Source organism: Coenobita brevimanus, chromosome 33, assembly GCF_032717465.1.
Source record: "Coenobita brevimanus isolate Jiangsu-jjx chromosome 33, ASM3271746v2, whole genome shotgun sequence".
In the NCBI taxonomy this organism is placed as follows: Eukaryota; Metazoa; Arthropoda; class Malacostraca; order Decapoda; family Coenobitidae; genus Coenobita; species Coenobita brevimanus.
The window spans coordinates 10,137,036-10,155,156 of NC_136986.1; positions in this window are offsets into that span (position 1 = coordinate 10,137,036).

The following is an 18,121-nucleotide window of genomic DNA, read 5'->3' on the forward strand; positions in this document are numbered from 1 at the left end:
GAATGTAAATTAGTAAATGACCATATTGGCAATTCTCAATAGTTTTCGAGTTACAGCACCTCAGAGGTCTGCCAGAAATGTGTTTAAATCCAGGGATTGTACAAAATGTCTGAGACAGATGTGAAATTACTTAACGACCATAAAGTAATACGGCATACAGCAAAGTTGGCAAATTTGTCAGGAATGTGCCGAAAGCTGTAGTATGTACAGTATGTGATAGCCTGTACATAAGTTAGTTATAAGAATCGTAATGATACGTTCGTGTATGCAGTATCAGATAGTGTTATCACCCTTTACGTGGTAACATGCCATAAACGACAAAGGTGTTGTTGAGTGGTTGAGTAGGGATTGTGTATGAGGAAGGAAGGTGGGGGTGGCGAACCAGCAAGGTGATGTCAAGGGGTAGTGGAAGGACGGGTGTTCACTCACCCAGCAACACCCGTCTACCAGAGATCGAGAGCCGAACGTGTGGATCAATCAGTTTTAGAGAACCACGCGCAAGCAGACATGGATCAATACTGCAATGGTGACTATGCAGATATGCACCTGACAGTGGGTGAAGCTAGGGGTAATGCTGTGGCAGCAGTACGGCTGTACATGGAACGTTATCCGAACCGCAGAGTGCCACACTGGCTAACATTTCTCGCAGTTGATCGTCGTATACGTGAGACTGGTACCGTTCGTCAACGTGCAATTCCGGGTGACAGAGGACGACCACGGGACATTCACATGGACAACATGGAGGACCGGATACTACAAATGATTGAGGATGATCCTGAAATAAGTACTCGACAGACTGCTCATGCTCTGCAGCTGCCAGTGGTGACAGTGTGGCGGACTCTACATCAACATCATCTACATCCATACCACCATCAGAAAGTACAAGTTTTAACTGATGTGGACTATCTTCCAAGGATGCAGTTTTGCCAGTGACTGTTAAGGAGGCATGCTGAAAACTGTCAATTTCCAGCACTTGTGCTATTTACTGATGACACAACATTCGGGAGAGATGGCACCATTAATTTACATAACCGGCATACTTGGTCTGGTGACAACCCACATGTAATGGCTCGACGAGGTCATCAGGTACGATTTACGATCAATGTATGGGCAGGCATCATTGTTGACTATCTGATTGGTCCATACCTTCTACCCCAGCGGCTGAATGGTGCAACATACAGACGTTTTCTTGAGGACACACTACCACTGCTGCTGGAGGATGTGCCCATTGGAATACGGAGAAGGATGTGGTTTCAGCATGTTCGTGCTCCGGCCCATTATTGGCATATTACAAGGGATTACTTAAATGATGTGTTTCCTGGATGATGGATTGGGCCAGGCGGCCCAGTGTCATGGCCACCTCGGTCTCCTGACATCACTCCCCTGGACTTCTACCTGTGGGGACACATTAAAAGCGAAGTGTACGCTACAGACGTTCCAAACTGTGAGGAATTGTGGCGCCGTGTGGAGGACAGCGCAGCACGTGTAAGAAACAATCCTGGGGTCTTCGAACATGTGCGTCAGTCACTTCTGCAACGGGCTGCAGCGTGCATCGAGCAAGGAGAGCGGAATTTTCAGCATTTACTGTAAATGTTGCTGTCATTCTGGAAATACTGTTTTATTTTGTTAATACATCACGTTATCCTTGGTAAATATTTCATTTACAAGCAATTCCCGGAGTCAAAAACATTCAAGCAGACCTGTTAGATGCTGTAACTCGAAAACTATTGAGATTTGCTAATATGGTCATTTAGTAATTTACATTCAATTATGTCAGCAATACATCCCCTGATTTTCGGCACATATTTCTGGAACACCCTGTATATATATATATATATATATATATATATATATATATATATATATATATCAGTTGACACAAGGAATTGACATGTGAAATCTAGTAAAATTTACTTTATTCTGGCTTACTTCCCTGATTCTCTAAAGACGAGAATTTTATAAGCTTTCTGAACAGTACACAACGGAGACTAACTACACACGAATGCTGAATTGTTGACACTGTTGGCCTCTGAGAAAGTGTGATCCTTGCCCCTTTGAAAATTAATAATAATAATAATAATCGAGACAAGTTTTTGCTGGTGCTTAACTCCTAGTTGGCACAATGGATTTAAGAATTAATACCAAAGAACTGGCCTAAATACCATTTGTGATTAAAATAAGAAATTTGCACAAACTGGGATAAGCAAATTAAAGGAAGCACAATGGAGAACTCAAACACGATTTTACATTTACATTAAGCTCAAAGAAAGGAACTGTATATGTATTAATTACAAAAAAAAATTATGTTACAAGAATCTAAAAATGATTTCAAATATCAAAGGAAATACACTCACTCGCTCACTTTCAAACAGCTAAATAACCTCAAGCCTAGGAAAAAGAATGGAAATACTAGTCAGTGGTGGAGACGAAGCTAGCTGCGAAGAGGCTGGGCGTCTCTGCTAAGGTGCTGCAGTTCACTGCTAAGGTCACTATAACCTATCACCAACTCGGTGGGGAGACTGGGAGAATCGTTGAACTGCTGGAGACTGTTGGCACTACGATGAATGGGCCTACTCTGCACTGGCTCGACGACTCCTACTCCTGTGGTTGTCCGACCCCAACTGATGAATCAAGACGGGTACAACGGCGTGAGAAATAGGCATATTCACCAGAAGTGGACGTGGCCTAATTTCAGCGGTCACAGGGGCAGGGCGAACGATAAACACATGCGATAAAATCACTCAGTGAAGCGCTACTGTTGTGCATAATGTCACTTTTGAAGCTGTGACGAATGTTCTGAAAAACCATCCCGATCAAAGTGCATAGAAGGACGGTTAAACTGAGTGATACACAGTGGGTGTTCCACTAGAGTTCGTGGCTTCCCACCAAAGTACAGTGTCACGAATTGATATAAATACACAATCTCGCGAATTCGTGACACATGGCCTCCCTAAGTTGTGGGTAGTTATCATTGGGAACAAGACATAATATAGAAAGAAGTTTATTTCCATCTGTCCTAGGAGTTTTCATTATATTCATATTATCTCCAGATGATTATATTTAGTTGAGGGGAAATGTTCCAAATTCACGGGGGTTAGATTTAGCTTTCTTAAATTTCCATCATTACTGCCAGTCTATCATCATCTGACTATGATCGACAGGATGTAGGGAGAATAAACTAAACAAGGCGTTGCCATATTAAAAGTATGAACCTCTTCAACCTGATGACTTAACAGTGTGACCCGAAAGGAAATTACATGACTTAGTGAAATGATATATGAGAAAATTCTGAAGAAATATTTTTATATCAACGTGACACATCCCATTTCTTGTGCATATGGAGCAATAGTTACTGATAACCATGTGGGGGATATTGGTCTCTCATAAGGTCTTCCTCATACGGTTTTAAGTAACCATAGCTTGATAAAAGCATTCAGTGACTAGCTTCGTAATGTTTGAGCTGAAGCCATGTAGATAAACATTCTTTTACTTAGAATTACTTCATATGTCATTTCCCAAAGTTATGTCCACTTTCCAGAATACCCTATATATAGGTTTTCTGGGTCTTACACCTGCCGGATGATTAGAATGAGTTTAGAACTTCCTAGTAGACAAGTTATCTTCTCCAGTTGAAAGGTCTGACTAAGGTAAATAAAGGTGATGGAGGGATGCCTTTATATGAGGACACAGGCATAACAGTTGCTCCACTGTCTGTTTATGTAAACGTCTCTCGGCTCCCGTCCTGTCCCCTGAATGGAAGAATGTGAATTGCGGGAAAAGGAAATTTGAAGCATGCAGTCCATGAGGTTCACATATCAGAAGAGCCTAGTGCCCAATTTAATTCAAGATGAATAAACTTTTGCAGATGGAAAGAAAAAAAAAAACAGAAAAGGACGTCATCATATCGGAAAGACCTTTGATGCTGAATCAACTGCAATCCGGCTTGCAGCACAGCGTATCAGCAATGATAAGGATCAATCTGTGTCGAATTATAGCAAGTGGAATTTGGTTGAGCCGAGTGCAAATGATGAGGACCACCTACACAGAATCCAGTGGCTAATTCCAGCTGAATAACCTGGTGACACTACCCTCTCGAAGCACTGCTGGAAACATATAATGCAGCTGTTCAGATGGGTCAGTGTAAGAAAAGAGACTTGGCTACCGGGATATCTGGACAGTGGCTAGATGCTGAAGAGCACTTTTCTTTCGATCCCAGCCCCCCCTCTAAATCTTTCTCATAGTTGATGACTTAGTGGAAGGAGTACTCCAAGACATCGAGTCATCAGTTTTTGTAAGAATTTGTAATTAACTTGTACACAGCAGCCTAGTAATGTAACTGTTCCCATTTAGTACTCTATTAGCCGAAATGTCTGACGGATCTTGCTTATGTAGGTTTGTAAGCAATTCTGATTAAGTTAGAAGTGTCCGACAGTGCACCTGTTTATTATATAAAAGAACCCAATTCTGTGATGTGCTGTGTAGAGATTTTGTAAGTAAAGTAAGGTATATTTGTTTGTCATTGCCTTTGATTTGACTCTCAGAGTTAGAAATCTCCCTGCACAGTCTGTAACAAAATTAAATGGTGACCCCTGCTAGGGTGACACAATGAGTTTGATCTAAACCTAAGTACATAGTTATTATCATGGTACTGACGAATTTTGGTGATGTACGAAAAATTCTGCAAACTGACCCTCAACAATCTGAAGTGGAAAAATCTCAATAAATTTGAGTTAAAAAGGACTGGTCAGGTCTTATGAGTGAAATTTCTCAATAATGATAGGTTTAATTTACTTAGCTTGAAACAGGACACAGTGTTCACAGTGAGTGAAGATGCTAAAACTGATCAAACCACAACTGGTCATGAACTCAGGGAACATGAGCCATTTGCTCAGTGTTGATATGTTCAGAATCCTAAGTTTTTGTACCGACAGCCACCTATGCACACTGATACTACTCAGAAATAGAATTAATACCTTAAATACTAATATCTGTGAACAACATAAAATAGTCAAAATTCAGTTGCAAATGAGTATATGAAGCACAAGAGAAACAAAGTAAAGTTAATTCTAAGTGCAGATTGAGGCAGCTTGGTGGTTCGCCTAGTCCTTGTGGTGCCTCTGTTGGAGATTCTTTTGATGTTGCCGAGAACATTTAGTTAGTCCTTCCTTTTAGGAGTAAGATGTCACTAAATACTTCCAAAGGTTTGAGACGGTGGCAGCTTGTCTTTCCTGGCCTAGGAACTCGTGATCAATATTACTTCAGAATTTAGTTAACCCGCCCCGTCCCGGAGACGTGAATTCACGTCCTCACATGATGTGCACTCATATCCCGGAGACGTAAATTAATGCGGCAACATTGCAAGGACATTGCAAGGTCCCTAATTTGCACAATTTTCAATTTTCGTGAGTGATTTTTGGCATGTATACACGGGACACCTTCCTCTACAAGATGCCAGGCAGGGACAATGCCTTACCCAGCATGACCTCCTCCCCTCCCCTGCATGACCTTTTCTCAGCAATTCACCTGTTATCAGTGACCTGGCCAGTAAAGCCATGTCATGCCACAGTACGAAATTCAGGGCCAGAGTGATTCCCCAATCGATGACAATGTGGAGGACAAACATTAGAGGAAGAAACAGTCAGAAATGATGATCAGGTAATGTGGCAAAAAACGGTCAGGATTGGTGATGAGTTAGTGAGTGAAACAATGCTTATAATGCCTATATTACCGTTTGAAAACCAATATACTCTCGTACTACATATAAATTCGTACCAAATTAATAAATACCGTTTATGAGTGGTGTAGAATAGTTATCCTCCCATAGAACTCGTTTTCTTTGCAGCCAGCCTGATAGAAAACCCTGTAAGGTAAGGAGGTACTCCTACCTGGATCGAGTATTTTAAACCTCAGGTGAGCTATTTCTGTATGAATTTTCGATATTTCTCACCAAAAGCGGATGTTTGAGCCAAAAAAAAAAAAAAAGTCCAAAAATGTTGGGATTGAGGCGTACCACTGCCCAGAAAACGTTGGGATGGGGCGGGTTCATGTTACAGCACAGGAGACCTACAGTACATTGCTGTATCAGCTGACCGGTGTGCTGATAATGAGGTGCTAAAGGATGCAATTCGTTGGGTTTATGAACTTGTACCAGAAGTATACAGACTCAAACTTAGAACCACTTATAGACAAAAAGAAAAGGCAAATGTGGAGTATGCTTCATTACTTCAAGATATATTTGATCAGTGGCTGCACTCTAAAAGGAAAATGAGAAGGTTTTTACTAAATTGAGAGAACATGTACGGTAATTTTGGAGAACTTCACTAGGAGTATTGCCAAGGATGTCGCCACTCACCTAGTTAAGAAAGTGATGGATAACTTGGCTGTGGCAACTGTTGTGGCAGATAATTATGGCATTATCCACATATATGACTCTAAGCCTCATTCATTTAGTAGATATAGGTGATTGGACCATTTAGACTCTATAAACACATCCTCTTGCAAAACAGGTAAGATTACATGAGCGGTAGATATAGGTGATTGGACCAATTAGACTCTATAAACCCATCCTTTTGCGGAGCAGGTAAGATTACATGAGCAGTAGATGTAGGTGATTGGACCAATTAGACTCTATAAACCCATCCTCTTGCAAAGCAGGTAACATTACATGAGCCCCCCTGCACACACACACACCCTGCACAAAGGGCAGAACAGACCAAAATTAAATTGCACTGGGAAATGCTTAGTTTTGAAAATTCAGCCAACTGTAACTCGATTGTTTTCAAAGTAATTTTTGTGGCATTTTATGCAGAACTGACACCAATTTAAAGCTGCAATGTTACTACTAATAATAAAATAGTATTTAACCCGCCGCATGCCAGTGTCATTTTGAAACAGTCTGACATAATACTGTGCCCAGTGCCAGTGCCGTTTTAAAACATCTTAAATATTAAAAATTTCGTTGTGGCCGCATTTTCTAAGCTACGTACACAAAAATTGGTGTGCTTGTACGGCAACCCTTCCTCTATCTACCTTCAGGCGGTCATTCCTATACACCCATGCGCTCCTTCCTCACGCTCGCTCAGCCTCATTCTGCTTGTGTCCATCATACAGTGCAGTGATGCCTCGCTGCGGTCTCTCAGACGAGGAGATTCAGAAGATCCTGAAGGTCCCTTATGCTGGGGAAAGTGATGTGGACAACGACATGCAGGATAAAGCCCCACTTCCAGCCTGATGAGGAGAGTACTTGTGATGAGGAAATTTCCTCACCACGAAAATCAGGGTATGTGGTGTAAGCTAGGGCAACACGTGGAAGGAAGTCTCCTGCACGTCATCATCTTGCATGTCATGACGATGAGGAGAAAGGTGAGGAGGAAGGTAATTCTGCTGTTCAGGGGTGGTTAGGGAAGCCTAGGATATCCCTAAGTGAGGAGGAAAGTTTTAGGAGGAAGAGGGGCTGGTTTGGAAAAATTCCATTGGTGAGGGAGAGTGGGTCATCTGGCCCATGCTCTTCTCCCCCACATGACCCAGCTCAGCCTAGCACCTCATGACAAAGTCTTCCCACGTTCCCCACACCCAGCACCTCAGGTGAAACTCTTCCCCCATTCCCCACACTTCCCCACGGCCTGAGGATGACGAAGGCAATGATGAGGAGGAGCGACGTGGGAGTGGGAGGACGGGAGTGACTTTGTCCCCCACATTCACCTATTCACCCATGTGAATGAGGCCGGGTGTACTGTTCCAGAGCTACACCATAGCTCAAGTAGGCTGGACTTTTTTAGAAACTACTTCCCAGTGACTTTGTATTGAAAATTGTTGCCCTAACAAACACCTTTGGAGCATTTGAGCGTGAGGAAATGACACAGACACCACACAGCCGATGGTTTGAACCTCATGTGACAATGAGTGAAATGTACGTGCTCCTAGCACTTGTGCTTTTGATGGGGATATTGAAAAAAATCAGCTTCCTTTCTATTGGACTGTGGATCCAGTAATGACGACACCATTTTTTGGCAAGGTGATCGGGAGGAATAGATTTCAATACATCCTGAGCCACCTACATTTTTTTGACACCCTTGACCCAGCTAACGCTAACAACATGGACAGGATGACGAGGATACGTCTAGTTTTTGATCATCTGCGAGAGAAATTCCGTACCTCCTTCTCTCCATACCAAGACCTCATCATAGACGAGGGTCTCATGCTACGGAGAGGTAATATCGCATTCCGACAGTAGGCTATATCCCCAGCAAAAGACACAGGTTAGGCTTCAAAATCTTCATGGTGTGTGACTGTAAGACTGGGCATGTGCAGGACATAGTCTTCTACACAGGTGTTCAGACGGACATCACAGAAGATAGATGCTTGGAACTGTCAGGGGCTGTGGTACAGATGATGATCGAGGAATACGTTCATCGTGGGCACGTCCTGTACCTGGACAACCGGTACACAAGCCCCCTTCTCACCACGTACCTTCAGCTGCAGAAAAATCGTCTGTGTGGCACCTTACAGAAAAACCATCGACACATGGTGAAGGTGGGGAGGAAACTTCAGAAAAAGGAGTTTGTTTTTTACAAGGCAAATAATATCCTCGCCACAGCATGGCACCACAACCGCGACATCTTCCTTCTCTCGTCTGTTCATCGGCCCCTTGTACACCACACAAACAGCATAGATTACAGGGCAGAAGGACGGCACCACATCTGAAAACCAGAACCTGTCTTGGCCTACAATGTGAACATGCGACAAGTGGATCAATTGGATGTCATAAATTCCAGCGTGGACTGTGCCTGGTCCACGATGAAGTGATATAAAAAATTATTCTTCCACTTTCTTGACATCACCATCCTCAATGCTCGCTATATCCACGCACATACCACTGGCATCCATGAGACTTTTGAGGGGTATATTCATGAGCTGGTGCGGGAGATAATGGGGGAATATGGGGAAAATAGGAATGCTGCTCGCCACCGCCACACCGCCGCCACCCCTGTCTGCCACACTGCTAGACACTTCCCTAAACTCGTCCCTCCAAGAGCAACGCGTCAAAATCACTAGTGGAGGTGTCACATGTTTGCATACAGCACTGTAAGCCACATACTCAGCGGAAGGACTCAAGATGTATGTGTGAAGAGTGTGACGTAGGGCAGTGTATACTCCCATGCTTTGAGGAGTACCACACCCTCGCTGACTACTGAGTAACAATAGTGTGGTAATCATGAGCAACAAAGAAGTTCAAAAAGTGATGTAGGTACAGTAAAATATGCTCATAAAGTGTTATAAGTACTGCACACAGTGAAGGCATGTTGTAAATATTTTCTCGTAAGTGTAAGGAGTGAACTTAGTGAAGTCATGTTTTATGTATGTTCTCATAAATGTAAGACGATGTATTCACAGTGAGATGCTCAAAAATACTCTCAGAATGTCTGTGCAAATTGAAGGCATGTTGTAAATAATTTATCGTAAGTGAAAGGACTGTACATTGTGAAGTCAAGTTGTGAATATTTTCTCGTGCCTGTAAGACAATGCATTCACCGTGATACGTATAGTGTTGCAGTAGAATGTGATTTATTTGGCAAAATAAAGATGCTTTCTTTATGAAATTCCATGAAAAAAAAAAAGTTAAGTGTGAAGTGGAAAGAAAGTGTAAAGAACATTCCTATACCTTCCGTGAGTCACGTTGGCGAGAATACCTGAGTTTCCCTTGCATAGAAAACGGGTTTTCTCTCACCTCTGCTGGGGATTCCCAGCACGCACACACACCTGAAGGTGGGTGGTGGGACTACAGAAACCGCACTTCTGACCTCCAGTGACTTTTTTCATGGCGATATTCATTTTTTCACATCATAATCTATCATTTTAGCCAAAAAAAAAAAAAAAATGAAAATTGGTTGGCTCGGGGGTGACACATAGGGCTAAATGTGTCCAGTACGTGGCAAGTTAAACAGCTGCATGAATAACTGTCCCTATGCACAGTTGTTGTAGTTTCAAACCCTTGAAGGCATTCTTCTGGAAATAAGAAGGTATTCCCTGTAGTAAGCGCTATGGGAACTGAAATACATATCTGCCACCCCCACCCACCCTTCACTGCACACTTCACTCACCACCCGCGATATTGGTCCTTGTGTGCATACTACAGGACCCTGCGTTATGGCTCAATGGAACAATAATGATGAGGCAACTGTTGTCTTCTGTCGGATATTCGACCTTATTAACGTTGTGGTATGGGCAGAATATCCACCAAAAGTAAAGGTTGAAGCCTTGCTGGACCTGTTGTGCACATAAATGAGTTTTGTGGCCGGATGGACATTCGTCCCTTTGTGCAAGGGAAGCCTCAAATTAGATGACTCCTATTGAAAAAACTGTAACCCCAGATCATATCAGTTCGACGACAGAGTGGGAAAAATGTTGCTAAAGGATCAGTAAGAAGTTCCAAGTTTTATCAGTTTTGTAATAGGAAGAGTCATGTAGAAGATGAAAGGAAGTCATACAGTTAAATTTATTGCTCTGATAAACACTTCGGGGACTGCTAATGTTGAAAGTGAGGAACCATAGTTAGATTGACTTTATGGTAGTCTTTCATATCTTCAGCAGTTGTTTACTGAATCTGAAGCCTGAGTGGAGCAGTCAGTTGCTGACAAACTCTTCTAGGGTTATCACTGAACATTAGTGAGACTGGGATAGCGCATCTGCCAGGAATTAATGAAGGTGGTAATAAGACTCTATCAGAACACCCTTCCTCAAATTGTAAGCAAACTGACTCCTTCCAGGACACCCGGTCTGCAAGTTTCATTTCTAAAGGACTAGTGACAACTGATGCCAAAATACAACAAAAATCACAATTCTCCAAGACAGGTATTTGAAAGTCTCTTATGCTAAAGGGGAAAATAAATGTAACTGAGCGTGATGGATGCATCATACTTTTTTTTTTTTTTTTAATAACAGAACGGAGGAAGGAAAAACAAATGGAGAAAAAAAAAATCCATACACCAGATTACTGGTGTCCTCTGTTCATAAAATATCTGTAACAGTTAGACTTGAACAGTTGTAGGTTGAAATTTGGAGGAAAACAACTCTGGGGAAGCGAGTTCCAGAGAGATGCAGTTCGGGGAATGAAAGAATTCTGATAGGCAGAAGTTCTGCAATATGGTTGAGTGACATTCCAGTCATGAGCGCTACCAGATGCCCGTGTAGCACGAGGCAAGGCATGGAGAGGTGGCACCATGGACGCAACTTCGTCTGAGCATTTGCCAAAAAAATATCTGTAAAATAATGCAAGGGAGGCAACATTCCTTCTTACTTGCAGGGGAGGTAGTTTATATGTATTGGCAGGGTTGTTAATGATTCTAACAGCTTTATTCTGAATTTTGTCTAGTTGTCTTAATGCAACCTCTCCACAACCATTCCAAAAAGGTGAGCAATATTCAAGCTGAGAGCGCACATGACTCTTATAAATTATAGCTAACTGCTCATCGGCGAAGAAGTTACGGACTCTGTACAATAATCCAAGTTTCTTTGAGGCGGTTTTAGCAAGTGATCTGACATGAGAGGTCCAGCTGAGGGCACTGTTAAGTGAGACACCAAGAATTTCAATACTTTTGGAGATGGGAATATTAGTAGCACTGAAGGTAATGTACGAATCTGGCAATATCTGTCTATTAGTAAACTGTATATATTTAGTTTTACTAGCATTAAAAGAGACAAGGTTGTTTTGTCCCCATTCACTGATTGTAGATAGATCTTGATTTATGGAGATGGCTGTATTGAGTTGAGAGGTAGAGATATTAGACTTTGTAAATGGATGTCTGAGTGTGAATGAACTATGTAGTGTTGAGTCATCTGCATATGAGTGAATGGGATTGTGAGTGACAGATAAGAGATCATTAATATGAACCAGAAATAGGGTTGGCGCCAGAACTGATCCCTGCGGCACGCCGGCGTTAATTGAGTGGAAATTCGAATATACATCATCTACTTTTACTCTTATTTTCCTGTCACTAAGATAAGAAGAAATCAAAGGAACAAAAGACGTTAGTCCATAGCAAGGGAGTTTGGACAGCAGGGAACGGTGCCTTACTCTGTCGAAAGCTTTAGAGATATCAAGAGCTACTGCATGAGTTTCTCCAAAAAGATCAATTGATTGATGGATGGTATGAGTTAAGAGATTGAGTATGTCAATGGTGGACCTTTCGTGGCGAAAACCGTATTGTCTATCATTAATTAAGTTGTTGGATTCAAGATGTTTAACAATATGCTTATTAATTAAAGTTTCAAATACCTTACCAAGAGAAGATGTGATAGCTATTGGTCTGTAATTAGAGGGGTCCGACGAACTTCCTTTCTTCGGAACTGGGTGGATATTGGCTTCTTTCCATGAATTTGGGAATAAAGAAGTACGTATGCATAGTCTGAATAATTTAGTCTTACCTTACAGGTAATAGCTGATCATATGTCTGTTCCCCACACTGAAGTGGGAATTTAGTTACAGGTCCAGTACGAGTGGGCATAGTGAACCATTTTTTGTGTGTGTGAACGGGATCCTTTTCCTCTTTGGTAATGACTTAGCAGGAGGACAAGTGCATGCTGTTCTTTATGTATCAAAAAGTCCTTTAAGTGAGGAGAGGACAAAAGAACTAGCGCTAGAATGCCCTTCACTGTGCCTGCCTGTGCTGTGACTAGAGCATGAAGACAAAATTCCATATTGATAGTGATAATATTCATACTAATTAGGTGCCAGATGATATTTCTCTGACTGATACTTTCTTTGCCAAGTTGACTGACTCTGTGGACTCCTCACATACTAGTACAGGTCTAGCTAGGCGTGGCTGAGATGCAGAGGTCTGGTTCAGAGACTGCAGTTTTGAATGACTCTGCAGTGAGTGAGGAGGAATGTGAGGCTGAGTCGTCAGAGTGTTTCTATACTAAGAGCGAATGGTAGGTCGACGCATTGGTGGAGACCACCCCCCCGTACTGTTCATCATGATAAGTGTGAGAAGATGCATCAAATGGTTGTTCCAAAGGAACAGAGGCAAGATATTCTGGCAATTGTTAATGATTCTACTTTGGCAGGACACTTGGGAGTGACGAAGACTTTGTCTCATATCTTGCTAAACTTCTGCTGCCCTGGAGTCCGCCGAAACGTTTCCCAGTATTGTAACTCATTGCACACCTGCCAGCTGGTCGATAAGAGTAACAAGCTTGTTGTAGTGGCACTGGCTCCTCCTCCCGTCTTTTATGTCCCATTTGCTAGAGTTCCTGTAGATAATTTCGGGTCACGGCCAAGGGCCTTATCAGGCCACTGGTATATTCTATGTTGGACATGGCCACTAGGAATGCTGAAGTCATCTCCTTGAGAAACATTTCAGCTAAGGCAGTGATAAGGAAGATTATTAATTTTTCACAACATTTGGTCCTCCAAAAGGGATGCAATCAGATTAGGGGAGCAAAATCATCTCAGAATTACTCAAACAAACCCTCAAAGAGTTTGTGAACTCCCCAATCACCCCAGCCTACCATTCTCAGAGTCAGGGAGCACTGGACTGATATCAACTCACCCTCAAACAAATTAAGAAAAAAATATTGTATCGTTCTTGAAAAAGATTGGGACAAAGGTCTTCCCTTTCTGTTGTTTGCAACCAGTGAGAAACCAGATGAGTCCATTGGTTACTCCCGATTTGAGTTGATTTTTGGTCACGATCTGTTAAAGTTGCCTAAGAAACAATGGGTCAGTGATGCTGGTCATGTTAACCTGCTAACCTATGCCTCATATTTCAAGTAATGACTAGCCAACACTTTAGAAGTACCAAATACATTTTTGAAGGCTACTCAAAGAAGTAAGAGTTGATATGATAAAAGTAGGCTAAACTGGCTAGAAGCAGTGTTTCATCCAGGAAACAAAGTGCCAGTATTGCTTCTTGTTCATGGACAGCCATCACAGGCAAGTTTCCAGGCCCTTATGTAGTACAGAAGAGAGTAGGTGATGTTAACAATGTTAAACGACCAAAGACTGAGGGCACAAAATTTGTGCCATGTCAATATGCAGAACCAATACTACGAGCGAGAGGGTGTGGGACCGCCTAGTACTACATGTGTGGTATCAGCTGCAGAGACAGTAGAAGAGCCTGGCTGACCCTCGACATTGGACCAGACTACCAGATGGAGAGAGAACCATGAGGCCTGGATGGAGTATTGGAAACACTCTCGCACTTAACAGCTGAACGACGTGATAGCCTGACTCTTGGGAAGTATCCTCATGTTTTCCAAAACATCCTCGGGCTGGTAGATGCAATACTGCTCGATGTCGATGCTGGAGATTCTTGTCTTGTGATGCAACCTCCCAATCGTGTGAATTCACAAATGTAGTCCATTATCCAGCAACCACTAACCTACAAGTTGCAGCAGGAATTGGCCCAGCCATGCCAAAGTCAGTGTCGCTGCATAGTCACCTTCGTACCAAAGTCTGGATAGTCTTATCCTTTTTGTGTACATTACTTTAGGGTCAATTGCCTCACAAAGACTGACCTATACACTTTCTAGAGTGGATGCCTGAACTGACAGTGTAGGCGGTACAAATTTCATTATCATAATTTGTTTATTTAAGGGATATTGGCAAGTCCAATTTAGAGAGTCGAAGAAACTTCCTGTTTTCTGGCTGGTGGTCATACATACAAATGCAAAGTCATGCCATGTGGTATGAAAAATGCTTCAACAACGTTCCAGAAGCTAATGAATAAACATAATAGAGATATCACGGGATGTCCCACATGCACTGATGATTTATGTTCAATAACCACTGGGAGGAACATGTGATCCTGTTAGATGCCTTGTTGCAGAGAGTGCGGTCTAATATCTTAGTAATCAGTGTTGCAAAGTGTGTAAAGGCACAGGTTCGATGTTTAGGTTATATGGTAGTACTGGGTAAGGTAAGTCTGCCTAATGGCAAAGTTGAGGCCATTGATAAGTTCAAGCAACCCAAGAACAAAACTGTATTGTGAAGATTCCTATATATGGTGGGTTACTATCGGAGGTTTGTCGTAAATGTCTCCTGATGTAGTTCCCCTCACACTTTTGTTAAAGGAGTCAAAAATGGCTGGAAGAATATAAACAGGCACTTTCAACAGATAAGGTGATTCTGTCTAGTCAGCCTGTGCTCCAAGCCCCAAATTTCACTAAGCCTTTTAAATAAGCTGTTGATTCTAATAGTGTTCCTGTCGGTGCAGACCTGTTACAAGATTGTGATCATGATGTTGAACTACCTGCTTCTCACTTTAGAAAAAAGTTAAGTGTTGCTCAGAAGAATTACTCCACTACTGAAAATGAACTCCATGCACTCAAATTTGCCCAGCAGCATTTCTCAGTAGTTGTTGGTTCAGCTTCAGCGCCTATTATTGTGTATGCAGACCATCACCCACTTAAATCTGTAGCAAAATTTAGAGATAAGAATCAATGCTTAACCTGAACGGTTGTGTTCCTCCGTATATGACCTGAATGTCTACCATATCAAAGGGGGAAAGGAATGTTTTGGCAGACTGTTTGTCAAGGATGTAATCTTGAGAGATATAAAGAAATTTCTCCATGTAAATTCCCTTCTTCATGAAGGGAGATGTTGTTTTTTGCTGCCTGGCCACTATCAGGGGTTTTACCATGTGAAGTGACCGTATGATGTCCTATCTAGGCTGACCCTGGCTCAGTTTACCATCAATAATGACTCAACTTCCTCAGTTTGGAGCACAGCATATCAACAGTGATAAGGATCAACCCATTTAGAATAACAAAGAGAAAGAGCAGGCAGAGCCCCACCCAAGTGACGAGGACTGCCTCCACAGAATGCAGGTACCATCCAGAGCTGAATAACTTGGTGGGACCACCATCTCGATGAGAGTATTTGAAAGAGATAAAATGCTACTTTTCAGATTGAAGAGTGGAAGAAAAAGAAGTGTGACTGTTGGGATATATGAATGGTGGCTACAGGTGGAAAAGCACTTCTCTCTCGACTCCAGTCACCTCTTAAGTCCCTTTCTTAGTTTAGTGTGAGAAATACTCCAGGACATTGAGTTGTAAGTTATGAATGTGTACTTAACATGGACATAGTAGCCTCATAGTTTAACTGTTGAGCTAGGTAGACGAAGTCGGTGGTCATTATTTTTGTACGATATGTATCTGTGTGTGTCTGTCTGTGTCGAAAACTCAAATATCAGAAAGTATTGATTGTGGAAGGAAATGTTATTAATAAAAGCTGTTTAGTGTCACAGCTTGAGGTCACGAGTCTCTCAGCCAGCATTAGGAGTCATCCAGGATGGATACATAATAGTCAAGTTTTCATCTAACAGTATTATTACAGTCTACCTGGCTCACAGATGACGGGTAGTTTTGTTCCCATTTAGTTTTCTGCTTGTTCAAGTGTATGACTGATCTTGTTTAATTGGATTTGTAAGAGATTGTAATTAAATACGAAGTGTCATGCTGTGCCCCTGTTCATTATGTAATAGAACCAAATTTTGTGCTGGGCTGTACAGAGATTTTGTAAGTAACGTAAGGTTTACATGTTTAACCACTTATGTCCTAATTGCATCAACTGATGCGATTTGAGTTTTATGCTAAAATGCCTAATCGCATCAATTGAACGAGGCCTGTAAAAAACTGCAGAGCGCTTGCTCCGCCCCAATTATGACGTACATGGCTTCAGGCCAATGAGGACTTGCCCCTGATGTAGCGTGAGGAGGGATCGGACCAACCCGGGCGGTGGGGGGGCACCCCCCACTCAGCCGCCTCCATGCCACCCTCTACTCCACTTCCTCATGCCTTCCTTGTACCCATTCACTCTCCCACCCCTCCACGCAACTGCATCTCTCCTCCCACAATAACCTGCTTCCCTTCCCACCCTCTCTTGTCCCTCCTCCCTCCCTGCTAGCCTCGTCCCCTCCCCCAAGCCCCACCCCATCTCTCCCTCCTTGTCCCTCGTTACCCTTCCAACCCCCAACAGGCCCCCGAATGTCAGGCCTGATGTACGAACTTGTTTCATATTATTTCTACTTCTTCCCAAATTTTTACACCTCACCCTGTTCACATCTCACTTCGCACCTACCAGTTTCTGTACGTACATAGATGGAGAATACTGTATGTTGTACTACATACGACGCATCTTATTATTATTATTATTTTTTTTCATTTTCCCTACCTGCCCAGATTAGCACCTCCAAGTAGTGTCTGTCTGTGTTTGTTTTCGAAAGACTATGAGGCCTTGTAGGGCTACTCCCTGCACCTGTTTCATTTCCCCACACATACAAACACACCTGTTTTCATGGCTGGTGTGTTAAATTCCAGTGAAATGGAGAGTTTGCACAGGATAATTTTTTGGTTGTTGCCGAAACTGTAATGATAAGTGTGATGAAGTGTAATGATAATGTGATAATTGTAATGGTGTGATAAATGCGTAACGAGAAGTTGGGACAGTAAAAGGAGAAATCGGAAACAATTTTTTTTTTCTTATGCATGCATTTATAGCATTATTCAGCTTTATTTTGATGTCCTTGAAGGTTATAAACATTTATATCCATCTGTGTTAGTTTTGGAATGACTATGAGGCCTTGAAGGGCTACTCCCCACACTTGTTTTATCTCCCCACACCTACATACACACCTGTTTTTATGGTTGGTATGACAAATCCCATTGAAATGGAGGGTTTCCACAGGAGAACTTGGTTGTTGCCAATATTTTTCTCCCCATGTACCACCAAGGCCTAGTAGGCCTACTCCCCACACTAGTTATCTCCCCACACCTACATACATACCTGTTTTCATGGTAGATGTTGCAGAACACACTGAGGTGCTTTCTTTTCATGCGAAAAGCTGGTTATTTCCAACCCCCGTACCTATAGGCCTACTCTCCACTGCCTACTGTATCTCCCTACTGTCTAGTAATCTCCCCACACCTACATACACTTGTTTTCATGGTTGGTGTGACAGAACACTTTGAAATGTCCTGTTTCAATAAGAAAAATAGGTAGTTATCAAAATTTTCATGTTTTAGATTGTTTTCGAGGGGTAACTATCATAAACTTTTTATTAACTTTGACGTGCGATTGTGAAGTAACCATTAGGCCTACGGGGGTGCGGATTGCGTTGTC